General features: G+C 47.5%; 1 protein-coding gene across 1 annotated transcript in view; it reads left to right on the forward strand.

Moving 5' to 3' along the window:
• The window catches only part of LOC107401539 (NXPE family member 4), a 232,061-nt gene that overhangs the window by 82,624 nt on the left and 133,112 nt on the right, over positions 1–16,325 (forward strand). The window lies entirely within an intron of this gene.

Consider the following 16,325-nt stretch of genomic DNA (forward strand, 5'->3'; position numbering starts at 1 on the left):
ACAAAGCCACCGCCAGCTCAATGCAATCAAATAATACGGGAAATAAAAGTAAGTTGGTAGCCAGGTGTGGTGGTGCACAACTTTTACTCAGCACTGGGGAGGCAGAGGCAGGAGGATCTCTGTGAGTTCATGGCCAGCCTCGTGTACATAGTGAGTTCCAGGCTACACAGTGAGACCGTGTCTTAAAAAAAAAAAAAAAAAAAAAAATGGACTTGATTATTTTCCACAGACTTCCCATGTTTAATTAGAACAACAGAGGCTGTTTGCTGGCGTGGTATCCATGGCACCCTAGGGAACAGATGTGCGAATCTAGAGGGCCTGGGGTTGGGAGTCTTTTTCTTAGCTCTATATCAACCATCCTCGTGACCTCTGGGCCTCAGTCTCCTCGTCTGCAAAAGCAGGGGGTTGCACAAGAAGACATCTGCGGTTGCCTCCAGTTTTGACGTTCTGAAGTCCGATGTGGAATACAATTTCACTGGTCCCTGTTAATGCAGAAAGCGACATCAGGCCCCTGGAGTGCCCGAGCCACCATTTTGAACGTCAGTGGCCTTTGTCCGGAAGAGAGGCCTGATTAATTGACCACAGCACAGCAGAGGTTTATTATGACCACCTTCTTCTTCACCCCTCGGCTCTTCTCTTCTTGGGGAGTTAAGTAAGACTGGTCAGTTTTGCTTTATTTTTTTTTTCTTTTCTGCTTTTTATCTCCACCTCCAGCAGAGGTTTGGGTTTTTTCATTTACTCTCACTGCGGGTTTCAATCTTCCCCACCCCCAAAACAACATCCTCTACCCCATTGCACAAAATAAAAGAAAAGCTACAAATTGGCTCTGCCTCCTTAAGCTTTTGGGAAACCATTTTACTGTGCCGGTCTGTCCAAATCTAAATTTGGGGCCTGTGCTATTGGGCGATGTCTCTTTACCTCAGAGGAATCTTCTAGCTTTTCTCCATTTCAAAGCACTGGGGTCCACACAAAATGCTCTCGAAGAGAGAGCTTCCCTCCCCCCTTAGCAAAAATTCAGGTCTGCCACCAGGAAAGAAGAGGTTTTTCTGTGGAAATCATCCCCGTGCTGGTTATAAAAGCCACTCACATCTCAGTATGAACTCTGCTAACGCGCTCCGTTGTCTTTGTGAGTGAGAAGCGAAATCCACACAAAGGTATAAAGAGTTGATCCATATAAAGATTGCTCTCTGGATTCCACTGGGCCTCGGCTTTCTGATGACCGAATCTTTGCCGCGGACAGCTGTGCAATTGAGACCACAGCAGGACTCCAGATGTGCTGGGGCTTGCCAGGCAACAGACTTAGAAGTTTGGCCAAATCAGCCCCAGATAATCACCAGAGAAGAAGCAGGGGAGGAGGGAAGGGGTGTACAGGGCTGGTCCAGCTTTGTGTAACTCAGGAGCTGGGGCTAAGCTCAGGACAGAGGAAGCAAGTCGGAATGGAAGGTCTTCCAGTCTTCTTCACATTTAGCGCATGAGTGCCCTTTCCTGGACTCCAAGGAGGGCTGAGAGCGATGACCTGGAGGAAATATCACATAATGGCCAATTGTCTGGGCCCATGAACCCAGTGGGAATCTTGGCCCTGCCTCTAACTGTGTGACCTTGACGATACTTTGTAAGACTTAGGCTCACAAAGCCCTGAGAACATGCTTGACATGCATCATCATAACAGCTGACTCTTTTACCAGGAGGAATTAAACAAGCAGCTAAGATACTAGCTAGATGAAGATCAAACAGCTAGGAGCTAGTAGAGATTAGTGCAAACACCAGCTCACAGTTCCGTCCACTGCACTCAGTGTATCTCATTATAGTAATCACTTGGTTGAGCAGCTCTTGGGCAGAACCTAGAATCCAAATATTAAAAAAAATGTCCCAGGTGACATGGAACATGGTGACTCATTCCTGTAATCCCACACTTAGGAGGCTTATTGAGAGTTTGAAGTAAGCCTGGGCTACAGAGTAAGACCCTGTCTCAAGCACAAATACACAGGCACATACATACATACATTCATATATGTATATATGTGTGTATGTATATATACATATATATGTGTGTGTATATATATATATATATATATATACACACACACACACACACAAATAAGTAAATAAACAGATTTTGTTAAAGCCTCGGGTCAATGTTAAGATGGAAAAGATACATTTGAGAAAAGATGCCCCCTGCCTTGCAGAGCCTAGGATGAATTCACCCAGAGCTGGGTTCTCATTCCTCATGTAATTCCTCTCTATACACACACACACACACACACACACACACACACACACACACACACACGAAATGAGAACCGTGAACCATCAGTTTGGGGACATGGTAAGAACCATCTAGCCAGGCGATGGTGGCACACGCCTTTAATCCCAGTACTCAGGAGGCAGAGGCAGGCGGATCTCTGTGAGTTCAAGGCCAGCCTGGTCTACAGAGTGAGATCCAGGACAGGCACCAAAGCTATACAGAGAAATCCTGTTTCAAAAAACCAAAACAAAACAAAAACAAAAAATAATCTAAACAGAACCTAATGATTTTTTTAAAATATTTGTGTCTATGTGTGATGTGTGCTTATATCTGTGTATGACGTATGTGTACGGTGTATATGGATACATGTGGTGTATGTTATGTGCATATGGTGTGTGTGTGTGATTTATGTATGTGTATGTTTCTGTGTGTAAGTACAGGCACATGTCTTTGCGCACATGTAGAGGTCTGGAGACAACCTTGTGGGTCAGTCCTCACCTTCCCCCCTGTTTGGTACAGGGTCTCTGCCCTTTGCCACGATATTCACTACAGCGGCTGGCTGGAGGGCTGCCAGGCATTTTCCTGTCTCTATCTTTCTTCTCTGGGTAGGAACACAAAGATTGCAGGAACATGCTTTACGAGTTCTGGGGATTCAAACTCGGGTCCTTGATTGTGGGCCACATGGTTTACCCATTGGGCAATCTTGCCAGCTCTTGGTGATACTCTCTGATTGAACAAATTAACCAACTTTTCACAAAACTTCAGACAAGGAAACCGAATCTCCACATGCTGTCTCTAGTGATGGTTAAGAAGATCCAGAGTGTTCCTCTCCAGGGCATGTTTTAGCAAGATCAGTCTGCTTGGGCAGTGTGGTTCTTCCGTAGAAATCAGGGAGCTATTTGCGGCCTGTATAAATCTAGGCATTCAAAGGGGAATGCAGAAAAAGAACCCCTTAGGTGGGAGCAGAAGAGAAGCAGATGATTAAAAATTGTTCATGGTGTCTCTTGAACATGATCGCCCAGGAAACTTTGTTTTAACTTTGGTTTTTATGGTTACCTTGGGTAACCACAAAGGATAGTGTGACTGTGGCTGCAGCTATGCTGGGAGAGAGAAGTGTGTGTCCTAAAGCATTTAGGTACAAAGGCAGGTGGCTTCAGATCGACTGCAGGTTATGAAATGGAAAAGCCCATTGTCGTTTTGGACTTTGCGGGGAGCCAAGAGTAAATAATACTTCTCATATAGCTTTAGCCTAGTGCTATCTTAATTGCAATCTCTGGTGAGATTTGGAGTTATGCGTTTTTAACAAGCAAACCATAAAATAAGGTTTAATCTTCCCAGAGCCCTGGAGTTAATTTATCTGTCCACAGGCTAAGATCTTTTTAAAGGTTAAGAATGCTTGGGTTTTCTTTCTAGGTCTCTGGATTGGCTAGAACACCTGCAGGTGTCTCCTATGGCTGGCGGCTGGAATCTGACTTTCATCAGTGCTAAAGACCCAACCTCAGGAAGCCCTGCAAAAAGAATCAGGTGTTGGAGCCTAGCAGTCATGAACCCTATTTTGTTCAGATGGAGAGGAACTGGTATTACCAAAGCCAGCATCTGTAGCAGCTGATGTGTCCAATTTAGCCTCAAGAGGAAAGGGGCTGTCTTGCCTCTACCACTGGGAGGTGCAGGGGGGTGGGGAAGATGAGCTGACCTCTCTTGAGTTTCACCATCTGTAAAATGAGGATGAAAGAATTTACCTTGGGCCAGTGAGATGGCTCAGTGAGTAAGAGGACTTGCATGCAGCTAAGCCTGAAGACCTGAGTTCCATCCCTAAGAAATGACTCATGCAAATTGTCCTCTGACCTCCAAATGTGCATCATGTGCACTCAAGCACGCATATACGTGCACTAAATAAGTAAATAAACACACAAATGTAGTAACAAAAATAACCTATCCTGGAGACTTCATTGCCCTTCGTTGTTCCGGAATCTCAGTGTTCTTTGGACATTAGATACATAGCTGGCTCTTGTTTTAATAGTAAAACAGCACGGTTATTAAGCTGACTTTCTTATCTAGGTGTTCACCCAAGTGAAATTTGCCTCATCAGAGTGCAAGGACATTTTCAGACATTCAGAACACGTCTAAAAGTCAATCTTAACTCTTGTAACTGGCCATCATAGGTTCATTGCCAAAGCACAAAGAGTGCAGGGTATCACACAGGCCTTGCTTGCAGAATAGCTGTGCACGTGTGACCTCTATCTATTTGGCAGGGACACTTCCCTTGCTGGAGCACCTTTCCTGTCTCTATCAAGTTCAGAGGGTGCTATAACTACTTCAGAATCTACTGAATAGACAGGGGGTGGGTCTCATTTCCATCCTGCATGGCTGTACGCCTAGGAAAAAGAATAGGAGGAGCCCACATACACTATTGGTAGAGAAGATAGAGGAAGAGCCCCTGATTTAGCCACCACACTCCAATCTTCCATCACTGGAATTCATAGCCCCATTGACTAGCCCCTAATCTTCAAGTTCTCCTAGAGTCTCCTTGCCTCCCCTCCTCCCCAACACACTATGCCCCCCACACACACACCTTGCTGGACTTGATGTCTTCTGCCTTGATGATTTTTTCCTGTACTGCCTGCCTCCACATCTCCTGCCAAATCATTTTACCACTGTTTGTGAAGTCATGATCACAAGGCCACCTTGCCAGAAAACCATCCCTGATTAACCTGTATTCTGCTAGCGTTCCCCATGCTTCTCCATCAATTCCTCCATCCCACTCTTGGTATATTTGGTCAGGTTATAATAATCCCTAGTCTCCGGCAAAGCAATGAGGGACAATGAGGGACAAAGATGATCCTTGACCCATTTAATTCCTTGAGAATTGAAATTCTGTGCCCCGTGCTTTGCTCTCCGAGAGATCTGCAGACATTATTCTGAGCAGCCACAAACAAGCAAAGGCCAGGTTCAGCAGGAGTGGGAAGTAAGGCTGGTGTTCAGGCTCAAGATTCCTCCTAAGCTACACACTGAAATGTGTTTAAACATGCCTTGCTTGTTTGGATTGAAAGCCATGTGGCAGGAGTAAAGGATTAGGAAGTATATGTCAAAGGGAACAGAGTTGTTCCTCAAAAATATAGCTCTAAACCCATCAGTCCACACCTCATAAGTCTTCCTTGGCTCCCTGTGACACAAGAGAGAAAATCCACACTCAGCCAGGGAAACAAGTGCCTATACAACAATTACCACCCATCACCCACGCCCCAACACACACACACACACACACACACACACACACACACACACACACACTCATTTATGCCTCAGCAGTACCTTCAAATCCCAGTCAGGTATGCCAGGCTCCACCCCTCATCAGCACCTCTCATCTCTTGTCCCTCTGCCTAGAACATTCTTCTTTGCTCTTCCCTCTCCCATGTAACCCAAGCCATGGAAAACATATCATCTCCCTGGCTTTTATCGGTTACCCTAGTCAGGATCCAGTCTGTCTTCTTGATGGTCTTACGACAGTGGTTCTCCACCTTCCTAGCGCTTCGACCCTTTAATACCTCATGCTGTGGTGACCTCCAACCACAAAATTATTTTTGTTGCTACTTCATAACTGTAATTTTGATACTGTCATGAACTGTAATGTAACTATTTGATATGAAGGTGGTCTTAGGAGACCCCTGTGAAAGGGTTGTTTGACATCCCCCCCCCAGGGGGGTTGCAACACACAGGTTGAGAACCGCTGTCTTAGAGCGTGGGCTTGCTCCTTGTCTTTCATTCACCGGACAGTTACCTTTAGGGACTGTGTTCCTCTTCTGTTCCTTTTTCCTTTGCTCCCTTCCTAGTGGCCTGCCTGCCAGCCCTAGTCCCAGGCCGTCAGGAGTCCTTGAAGAACCATTATGGAGTTGAGTTGAAGTTACTGATTCAGCCTCTGGGGTTCCTCCTTCTCACCTCTTCCACAACACCCCACCTTTCCTGTCCTTCCGCCGCCCCCAGTTATGTCTCCCATTTCCTCAAAGGCGGGTAGCACTCTTGCTGTAAGAGGCCTTGCTGGGGCCCGTGCCTGCCCTGCCTCTCTTCCCTGAGAATGCAGCTCTTACTCTGTTGAAGAGTCAGTGGGAGAGAAGGGACCATGGCGGGCGCTCCCTCCCTCCACTTCTACCACCTCCCAGGCTTCCCAGACCTTCCTCGGTCTCCCACAACCTTCATCTTGAGACAGGTGGAAAAGCAACAATAATCCAATTAAAGTGTCTGACACAATGGCCAGGTGGCGCCGTGCTGGGGAGGAGCAGGGCACACGGGGGCTGTTACAGGTTGTATTTCACTGGCTGTGGATACCTACAGGGAGAACGCTTGCCATAAGATTCACAGATTAAAAACCAGTGGCCTCTGCTTTCTCTCCAGAGTGTTTTTGTAAGAAATTGGTTCGGGGCAGGAGGGGACAAGATCCTTTCTTTTCCCACCTCGATGGCATTTAAAGGAAGTAGAAAGAAGAAATGTCGGAGGGAGGAAGAGAATAAATCGGAGGAGCCGGCAGGGTTAGAAAAGCCAAGCGTGTCTCCAGCCCAACAAGCCTGCTCAGGTGAGGGGTGGCCAGTCTCCTGTCTAGACTCCTCCGTCTGCCACTCTTGATGCACGTCCTCACTTTCTCCTTAGCTCATTGCCACTGCCCCAGCTCCGGGACTCCCAGGGCAGCTTCTGAGTCCACACCAAGCCCAGGCACCATCCCTGGGAAGTTAGAAGGACGAAGGACAAACCATCCACAGACCACCTTCCACCAAGGATATCCACTCAGAGCAAAAAGCCAGCCCATGGAGATGAGCCCATACGTGTGTGGGTGCTGCTGCACCCACAGTCCTCCTACACAAGTATCCCAGCATCCTAGTTGGCCCCAGCACCCTGGTTACCACCAGTTCCAACACACTTGACCACCTTCCAGCCCACAGACCCCTTTCCTGAATGGCTGCCCCAGCCTCCCACACTGCTCATGACAGATCCAGCGGATTTCCCACACCCTGCTCCTGGCTGACGGGACTGGACCAAGTTAAATGCTCTTCCCTTCACTATCCAAAAGAGTTTTTTCTTCTGACTGAAGTGAGCAGTATGAAGGAACAACAGAGCCCTGGCGGAGGATGAGAAGTTTCTTATATTCACTGAGTGGCGCTTCAAAGTGTCCTGTGGAAAGGTTCCACATTAATTAGGGGGAAGAAATTGCCATGTACCTTAATATCAAATTAACTTTTCCCCCTTAAATACAAGACAGAACGATGGCTGGAGAGAGGGTGGAGAAGCTACTGATACAGTCTGTCTGGCTCGGTCATGACAGCAGAGTGAGAAATCTGTTTTCTAGATGAGTCTTTGGGTCAGGGGAGAACTTGAATGCCACAGGGTAATCTTTGCCACAGTAAAGGTCTTCTTCTCCTATCCCTGATGCTCTGACCATCGTGCAAAATAAAGTGAAGGCCTAAGGTAGTAACCTGGGTATTTCAAAAGAGAAATGAAGAAAGCGTATTTTGTTAGAAGTGTTTGCAGAAAGTGGTTTCGGAGAACCTGTCGCTTGTTCTTTGCACTTGTGTGTGTGTGTGTGTGTGTGTGTGTGTGTGTGTGTGTGTGTGTGTGTGTGTTCACTGTCACACTACAAGTGCACATGTTACATGTGTGCAGGTGCCTGTGCTGTCTGAAGAGCAGTGCCAGGTGCCATTCCTAAGGAGCTGTCCATCCTATTTGGGGCGTGTCTGTATTGTGGCGGGTTAGGGGTTCTGATGTTGCTGTCACTGTAGTTAGGCTGGCCAGGTCTTCGCTCTGGTTTTGAGACTTGGTCTCTGTCCTGGATCCGGGGCTCACCGATTCAGCTAGGTCTCCAGACAAGCCAGCCCCAGGGGTCTGCCGCCTCTGCTCCCCAGCGCTGGAACTGTAAGCATACACCATCATACCCAGCATTTTCCCTTTACACATGGGCTGTTGAGATGAAAGCCAGGCGCTCTACCCACTGAGCCACCTCTCCCATCCCCTACCTAATTCCTTTCCTGGGAACCACCCCCTACTTCCTTCTGCACAGTGCGCTAGCAGACTTCTGGGAATCTGCCTGGTTTCTCCTCTCTCAATCATCAGTCCATCCCAGATGTTCTAGCTTCCAGCTCTCAAACCTGCCCTCTTCTGTCCGGTCCTTGCCCAGCGTACAAGTAGGAGCCTACCTGGTCCTTCATTTTTCTCCCTTGTTCCTAGAAGCCCAGGTTCCACCTGGCAGCCAGGATGGTTGTCTGGCTGGCTGGCTTTTATCGTGGTTGTTTAGACAGTCTCACTGTAATGGTCCTGGCAGGCCTGGAAGGCACAGAGATCCTCCTGCCCCCAGTGCCAAGTGCTGAAGGTAAAGCTGTGTGCCGCCACGCCCAGGAGCGTGAGGTTTTAAATGAACGAAATCACGTCATTCCTCTCCTCAAAAGCCATCAGAGGCTTCCCGCCATGCTTGGAAGTTATTGAAGTTTCCTCCATGAGTGCTACCAAGACCCTGGATGATTTTCTCTCTCTCTCTCTCTCTCTCTCTCTCTCTCTCTCTCTCTCTCTCTCTCTCTCTCTCTCTCTCTCTCCCTCTCTCTCATTCTCTCCCTCCCCCTCTCTTTTTTGCACTAGCCAAACTATTCAAATCTCTTCCTCACAAGATTTTTTCTTTTGGAGACACTGTTACAAACCCCCTTGGTCTGTGGGTCTTGGCTTCCTTCACTTTTACTCATCCTTAGAGACCTGATTTAAATGTTTCTGCTCTGGGAATAATTCTAAGTTATCCAGCATGAAATTCCAGCCATATATATATTTCTGAAACACACACTAAAATAGAAACCTGTTAAGCATTTGGCCAAATACCTGCTTGATGTGGATCTCTCCCTGGACTATAAGCCAGGTAGAAGCAGAGCCTGTGACTGTTTCATCACACCTGTTCGAAGTGGTGTTTACTCAATCACAGCAAACATTCTGAGCTCCGTACAGCCGGATTTCAATCTCAGCACAAGCCATCACTTACTAAACCCACTTTACAGAGGTGGAATGCGAAGCACCGAAGCCAGATTCTGTCCAAAGCCACACAGATGGTGGGTAGAAGGCCCGGCCTAGCTTCCCCATTCTACTCATACAGTGGATGCACAATACCCAGTTGCTGGTGGGGGGGGGGCACGGGACCTTGAATTAGTGGATCTGGATCAGTTGGAGCTGAAATGACCAGAGGGTACCAGCTGTGACTCTCCAGCCATATCTTTTTGAAGTGTTTTCTATGATGGCTATGATAAGAAGCAAGTACCACCCAAAAATCTATGTAATACAGAAGGCAAAGAGACAGTGTCCAACATTTGAGAAGTTGTATAGTGCCCAACAGGTCCACACAGCCCATTGGTAAGTATGATTATTCAGGAAAGAAATACAAATGCTTTATCTTTCAGTTTATATTTGTGAATGGTCTCTAACTTGTCAGCACAGTGGTATTTATGGAATTGTTTGCCCAGAGCTACTGTGTATGCATGTCTTTGTGGGGGGCATATGTGTGCCCTTATATGAACACACGCATGTCTGTGTGCATTTGTGTGGAGGCCAGCGTGAGTGTAGGATGTCATCCTCCATTGCTCTCCACATTATTATTATTATTATTATTATTATTATTATTATTATTTTGAGACAAGGTCTGTCTGCCAACCTGGAGTTCTTCTATTTGTCTACACGATGGCCAGCAAGCCCCAGCATCCCCCTGTCTCCACCTCCACCACACTGGTATAAAAGGAACGCACCACAATGCCAGACTTTTAGTGGGTTCCAGGGGATACAACTCACATTCCCATGCTTTCCCAGCCATATAAACTTTCTCAGTTTATCTACTTAGCCATCTCCCAAGCCCCCAGAAACATAAAAAAAGAAGAAAACAAAAGAGACAGGAAGGGAGGGAGGGAGGGAGGGAGGGAGGGAGGGAGGGAGGGAGGGAGGGAGGAAGGAAGAAACAGTTTGGTCCTTGAGCCTCTCTGGGAGCCAGGCTCCCGCACAGAAGCGTGTCCCCCGCTTGTGCGAACATGCATGGCTGACAGAAGCAGGCACACCGAGCCCCAGGGTTTGAAGGACAGGTTTGTAATTGACAGTATCTGCTGCCCTCGTAGTGCGGAGCCTTGAGCCAGAGGTCTCTCCAAAACAGCAAAGCAAAGCCTCTTAGCTCCCTGATTCCCACAAGGCCGTGTGTTATCAGCCACAGATGTGAGCCTCGAAGCCTCCCACTCCCGGGTGCACTGTGGAAATGGGTTTGGCAGGTGGACAAAATGCACGCGATGACAAGCACTGTGAAGTTAACAGCCCCACAGGTTGCCGGAACACAGCAGGTTCGAGCTCCACCAGGCCTCGGGAGGGGGCTGTGACACAAGAGGTCTTAAGATGCTAGCCCTATCAGTGACCCTGCTGTCCAGGTGCCTCGCCCTCCCGAGGTCCCTGCCGAAGCAGTCTAATTGCACACTCTCCTGAGCTGCCTCTTGTCCTCCCATGGAGACAGGGAGATGCTTTGGATTCATAGCAGATGTGCGTCTTCCTCCACTCACAGTTTCCTGTATATGGGTGGGGTCAGTCGCATGCCAGACACAGTCAGCTCTCTCACCAGGAACAAAGCTGTCACAGACTCAGCCGGGGGTGTGCTCAGGCTGCCCTGCACATCCCAACAGGTTATAAGTGAAATGCGGCCTGTGCTCTCCAGCCCTCTGGAGGCACGGGAAGCTCTGTGGTGTGCAGGCCCATGTAAATTCTTTCTTACAGAAATCATGTCACCTAGCACATTCGCTGGCCCATGCTTCCATCCCTCTTTCTCTCCTCACCCCATCTTGAGACCCCCAAATCTGTCTAGTAGATGAAGGCCTATGCTGTCTGAGAGTCTGCAGCCTGGATCTGTGCCCTGCTTGGGGTACATCCCAGGGGGAGGGGAGGGACAGGTGCCAGATGCAGACCGTTCTCAGCTAGGCAGCTCTCCCCCGCTCCAGCATTGGGAAGGCTTGCAGCTTGGCAGCCTCCTGGAGTAGACCTTACCAGGAGCATGCCTTGAGCCTCTCTCATCCAAGCCACAGATGTCTGCCACATCCTCATCCCCCAGCTGTAGGACTTACCATAATTTCATACAGTTCTGTAGGCAGATATTGAAAAGGCATCTGGGAAAATTGATAGCGTATCAAGGCAAAGATTTCATAAAAGTCATTTTTTTTTTAAATGTCCAGCCTTTGGTACCTGCTCACAATCCTCCCAGCTACACACTCGGTTCCCCAAGGTCCTTTTCCTGATCTTAGAGCGCCCCCTGTGGGGCTGAGTCTCCTACTGCTGCTGGGAGTGCCTGTTTCTCTCCGAGCCTTGGAGGATCAGGGCAGAGAAAAAGGAAGAGACCAGAGAAGAGTAAGAGGAGGAAAGTGGGCTGAACTTCAAGAACATCCTCCCAAGTGAGGAGATCCGTGCTTCATGCCTGTCATCCCACTAAGTCCTCACAAATAATCCGAGGGTCCCAGTTTATTAACAAGACCCAAGAATTCAAGGAACTGTCTCTTAAGATTCACAGGCTCAACTGCCAAACCATTGTTCTCTCTGTAACTGATATATGAAGTCTGTTTTGTCCTCTTCTTGCTTTGCCCAGCTTTCCCATTTCTCCACTGACGTCATGGGGAAGAGCCACTGTGCCCAGGAAGATTCCAAGGTCCAGCTGGAAAGGAGTGGACACTTGTCATATAATACCGAGGGATCTTTTGACAGTTCTCTTTCCCTGTATTTCCACTGGGCTTTGCTTCCTTCTTGTTTTGGTAGCTATGAATGGATGGCAGGACAAGAGCCCAACTTGCAATCAGAAACACACTCTGGCACAGCAAGAGCTTGGCCTCAGCAGGGTCTGGCCCACGAGGGGAGAAACTTCTGGGCTTTCTGGGTTCAATCAGGACAGTTTTAAGGGCAGCTGAGGCAAGGGCTTGGTGTATTTCAGAGACATTGGGGCCAGTGAGGGACATTGTATTATAAGGACTCATCTCACACAGCTATGGAGGCTGAGAATTCCAATGGTCTCAGTTCTAAACTGGAGACTCAGAGAAGCTGGTATTGTAGTGGGGCCTTAATCCCAAGGTCTAAGAACCACAGAGCCAACCAAGGCTGTAAGCCTCAGCCCCAGGCAGGAGAAAGACAAAAAATATCCTGATTCAAGTGGTCAAGCAGAGGGAACAAATTATCCCTCCCTCTAAACTGTTGCTTCATTCAGACTCCCATCCAATTAGATGACACCTTGGTGAGGACAACTTATTCAAATGCCGATCTCATTCATAATCCTGGCCACAGACATGCCCCATAGCCTTGTTCATTTAAATGTCTGGGCATCCCATATCCCAGGCAAACAGACCTACACAAAGAACCATCACACCTGGTGATTTCAGAGATGAGTGGAGAACTTGCCTTAAAGCGCAGAGGAAAATCTAGGATTCTGGGGAAGGAGCCCTGTCAGGAGCCAGGAGGTGGTCAAGGTTTGGAGGTAAGACCACCAGAAGGGATTAGGATCATTCTTGAGGAGGACCCTTGAAGGAGGTCTGTGTTGAATCAAGGGCAAAGGGGAGCTCTTGACTGGGTGTATCTTAAAGACACAGCTGCTCCAGTGAGTCTGTGGCTGCAGAAACCCAGCAGAAGGGCTTGGGCGCTCAGGATAGACTGGGGTACGCAGAGTAAGAGCTTGACCAGGAATCCAAGCCACTCTTTTGTAGGAGTAGGGGGCAAGAACTGACATGGTCATCCTGCACTCAGGAAATTTTCGGGGGTTCGGTGGAGGAGAGCTGTGTTGAGAGGGAGCCTGACTCCTTTTCTTCTCTGGGATTAGTAAACTGAGGCTACCTCTCCACTTCCTCTGCCCCCCATTCCCTGCTGTCCTCACACCTTTCCAATGCTATGTTATTTTACTATGGAAGGTCTAGGAGAATGTCTCTATGCATAGCTTCCCAAATAAGACCCTACAGTGTGGATGAGCGATTCCAAAAAAGAGACAGGTTTGCACTGAGCTGATTCTCTAGAGTGTGCTGGAGCCATACCCGTGCTCCTCAGAGGAGAAAACCCTGTGTCTGATGACTGACGTGAAGCCAACCATGTGGGGCAGGTGAGTGAGCACCTATGGGAACCAGGTTTGTAGGAGTCTACAGCTTTCCTCTCCTTCCAGCTTGATGCTAATAGGCTATTTACCTGAGTACTATCCTGATAACTGATAGCGCCATGGTCGCAATTTGAACCCTATATAGGCAAAGTAATCCTTCAGAAATGGAAGTATTCCTCCCATACCCCCAGATATTCAGCATCTAGCCTGCCGGATGTAAGACAGTGGACTTAAACAATAGTTCTGACTGAAGGCATTGTCTTCACCAGACATCTCTGATGCAAGCGCCACTGGAGAAATTCCTTTCCGAACTTAGAGCCAGAATTTTCTTCCATCCCTTAAGAGTAGAAGACATAAGAAAGTGAATTTGGCCCCTTCAAAACGATTACAGTTATGGTCATATGCTATATTGCTCTTTTTGCCTTAACTACTAGGAAGCTCCAATCCGATTTTATGTTAACTAGAATAAATGTTTTCAACAGTATTTTGGATTAATGTATCTGTTACCTTCTTTTTTGTCCAAGTTCTTTTTTCCCTTATGTTACTACTCATAGACATCCCTTGTTTAATCTCTTTAAACCACCTTTGGAAAAAGACATTTCTGGAAGGAGACAACAGACTACTTACTGCATGTTTGTGGGCACAGCTGGAAAAGCCACATGAAGGGTACATTTTCCTGGCAGGAGCCCACATGACATCAACGCTGCTTTCAGAGATAAAGGGCAGTCTTCTGTGTTCCTCCCCTGCCTCTTTCCACGCCACCATCCTCACAAGGACAAAGTGTCGGGGGCATTCTTTAATCTCCTCTATTTTAATTGGTGAGAGAAAGTGGTGCCACTCATCGGTGCTCTAAGTTGGATGGATTTAATTAGATCTAATGACCAGATAAATGGAGAATTCTGAATAAGGACCTTTGGGGACTGAGTGGTGTGAAGAGGATTATGTTGTTATATTTCCCTGCATTTATCTCTGTGATGGGAAGAGAAGCAGAGCACTAACGGGAGCCAGACATGGATACTGTTGCATGGAAGGGGTAGAAGAGAAGACCTAGGGTCATCCGTGGGGCCACAGCAGAGAAGGTACTCAGAGCAAAAACGAGAGAGTGCACACTTGTGAGCATCGAGAGTTTGAAGTCTTCTGACTGAGTCCCCCTACGTCTGCTTGACCCTCCTTCCCAGGTCACCTGTTTCTCAGACGTTTGTCTCCCCATGACCCTGACATCTTTGTCACATTTTCGGAAAGCCACGGGCTAGTCCTAGAATGGGTAAGGTAGTTGGTTCACTTGTCAAACTTCCCTGGAGCTGATGCTGAAGACAATCTGTCCCCCTTTGACAAGTCGCCTTCATCTAGCGTGAGCAAGATCATTTTGAATATCCTTGGGCTGTCACTTAGGGCCGGGAGTGTCACAGACTTCTCTCCCCTCGAAGATCATCTGTCAGAGTTAGTGGGGTATTCTAGTCCCAAAAGCCCCGAGGGAAGAGTGCTGGGGATGCGGGGGTAGAGAGGAACACAGGCAATAACGTCAGTCAGCAAGTTCTCCAGCGCCAATTCATTCTGAGAGTGGGGGCAGGCAGAGTCGACCCTGGAGAAAGGTCAGCCAAAGCTGTAAGTCCTGAGAGGAGAGAGAACCTTTACTGGGCATCTATCACCTGTCTAGCATTTTGGTCAACACCGCAAACTACTTAATTCTTATGGTCTTAGATTTTGGTGCATAATTGGTCTTCAGTATGCATCCTTTAAAAAGATGAATAATTAATTATTCACGGTCCTCATTGCACGAAGAAGAAACCAAGATTTAGAGGAAATAAACAGTGTGCCAAAGGGAGCTAGGATTTGAATGTCTGTCTGTCTGTCTCTGTATGTCTCTGTCTTTCTGTCTGTCTGTCTGTCTGTTTCTCTGTCTCTGTCTCTCTCTCTCTCTCTCGTAGTACCAAAGACTTATCTTTTCCAGTTTGACCTGAGGACCAGACATTGCTCAGTTTCCCTTAAACCTCTCCGGTCTCTTTTCTAACTAGGTTGATATTCAGTTTGATCTCATTGCACCTCAGTTTGCTAACTTGTAAAATGGACTAATTAGAGGAACACTCCACGATGAGGGAAGCAGCTGCTAGTTTTTCCCAGAGATCATTTATATGGAGATACGGCCCACCTTTTGTGCACATCCCAACCCTGCACTGAGGTGCGTTGGAACATTTATGAGATGGTAATTCTGTGTCTCTATCTGCTCCAGGAGATGGATTTACAAATGAGCTGAAAATGTTTCAGCAGTACTACCTGTGATGTGCTGTTTCCCATCTCTGGATGCAGAATAGCTGCTCAGGCCATTAAGAAAGTAACATGCACACATGCATACATACATGCATGCATGTACACACACTTCAGCCACCTTAACAACACAATATAGCAGGAGGGAGGCAGGGATGCATGAAGGTCCTGTTTCATAAATATAAATGGTCACCAACCATTTGTTCCAACTTTGTGAAGTTCTTATAGATCCCTCTCATCTCTACCTTACTCAAAAGAGTTCATACAAGAGGAGTCCAGGCACCAGATGATTCGAATTGTTGTCTGCCTCCTCTGCTTCTGTTTACCAGAGAAAAACCTTTGACAGGCTTGAATCAGACATCTTGCTAGTCTGTGAGCCCCACTGTGACAGCCCATGTGATTCCTAAGCACATCACCACTCCTCCTTAGAGCAACAATTATTAACTTTGCACAAACAAATGATTATGCTGTGGCATTAACATGGAAGGCTTCCACTAAGTGACTCTACTGGGTTCCCACAACTCTGAATCTTTACTGTGGTTATACCTGATTTGCAGAAAGAACATCGAAGCTTAAGGGTTTAATAACCTATTCAGATCTACCCAGGCAGCGGATAATTAGCAGAAGGGAGATGCAAACCTAAGCCTTCCTGAGCTGTGATCCCTAGTCTGGACCATAGGCGTCAAGGACATGTGTGTTGCTAAGCATACTGAGCTG

The sequence above is a fragment of the Peromyscus maniculatus genome, chromosome 7, assembly GCF_049852395.1.
Source record: "Peromyscus maniculatus bairdii isolate BWxNUB_F1_BW_parent chromosome 7, HU_Pman_BW_mat_3.1, whole genome shotgun sequence".
NCBI lineage: Eukaryota > Metazoa > Chordata > Mammalia > Rodentia > Cricetidae > Peromyscus > Peromyscus maniculatus.